This window comes from Penaeus monodon, chromosome 25 (assembly GCF_015228065.2).
Source record: "Penaeus monodon isolate SGIC_2016 chromosome 25, NSTDA_Pmon_1, whole genome shotgun sequence".
In the NCBI taxonomy this organism is placed as follows: Eukaryota; Metazoa; Arthropoda; class Malacostraca; order Decapoda; family Penaeidae; genus Penaeus; species Penaeus monodon.
Genome location: NC_051410.1, coordinates 39,980,693 through 39,981,872, shown reverse-complemented (window position 1 = coordinate 39,981,872; position 1,180 = coordinate 39,980,693). Strand labels below are relative to the sequence as shown.

General features: G+C 33.1%; 1 pseudogene; it reads right to left on the bottom strand.

The window, feature by feature from the left end:
* Window positions 1-87: 87 nt before the first annotated feature.
* LOC119589265 overlaps window positions 88-1,180 on the bottom strand; it is a 3,996-nt pseudogene continuing 2,903 nt past the window's right edge.

Sequence of the window (1,180 nt, the reverse complement as noted above, 5' to 3'; positions counted from 1 at the left end):
AAAAAATAAAATCATTATGGTTTGCTGAGAAAATGCATGGGGTGAAAACAATCCTTACACTGAGGTAGATATATCTAATTGGTGACATTAAAAGGTTACCTCATTGCTTGTTCAAAAGAAACCAATTGGAACTACTATTATAATACAAAAAATGGACCTGAATGCCAATGGAAGCTTATATATAAGGCAGTAAAGCTGCCTCTTTTGAAACATGTTTAAAATCTTAAATGCTATGAACACTTAACTATTTTTAGATATTAAATATGTAGTTAAACATACACTACTTTTACCAGCAAGATGGATGGTAAGCTCAAAGAAAATACTTCACAATCTATATATCATAAAAAAACACACAAGCATGAAATGTAGATTCACAGCCTTCATTACAAAGGTTTTTCACCCATAATAACTGCTTTCTTTTGTCTATACTCCTCCTTAACCTTTTCCAAGTCCTTGTCAGCATCAATTATGAAGTACTGGCGGGGGTGCACGGGTTTGTGCTCTAGTAACCAATTCCGTAGTAGTTGTGAATCTTTTGAAAAAAAAGTTAAGAGGTTGCTTAGAGTAGGATTTAGAATATGCATATGTATATGTAATTTTTTAAACATTTTAGAGGTGAACAGCAGGTAACCTTTAAACATACTTATCTGCCAAAAATACCATATCACTCCATGCATATTTAAATTTTACTAACACAAATAGGAACAGGATTAAATGGTATTAAGTGTATTACTCACAGTTATAATTGTACCAAACTACATTTTCATCTTTAAGATATCCAAATGAAAACGAAAAAGGAGCAACAACAGCAGAATAAATGAAATCAGTGTGAACCATTTTAATTAAATCACTCCTAAATACCTGTTTGAGATACTCCAACGGAACACCTGCTTCTTCCGACCGACCTCGCTCTAACATCCTGCTGTGTACTGTTTCCGGTGTTGATCTTAAGTATACTGCAAAAATAAACATAAAAATAAAACCACACTTTAGTGTTTTCATATCAGTCATTAACAAGATTTTTGCTTCAGTAAGACAAACATTTCTGCCTTCTTACCTATTAAGTCTATTCCAATATCAAGATTTGAGACTCGAGCAGATCATAATATTCACATAGTACACTATACTCTGCCCCCTGCAGTTCTCCTGACTCATGCCATTTTCCACAAAACAATATCTG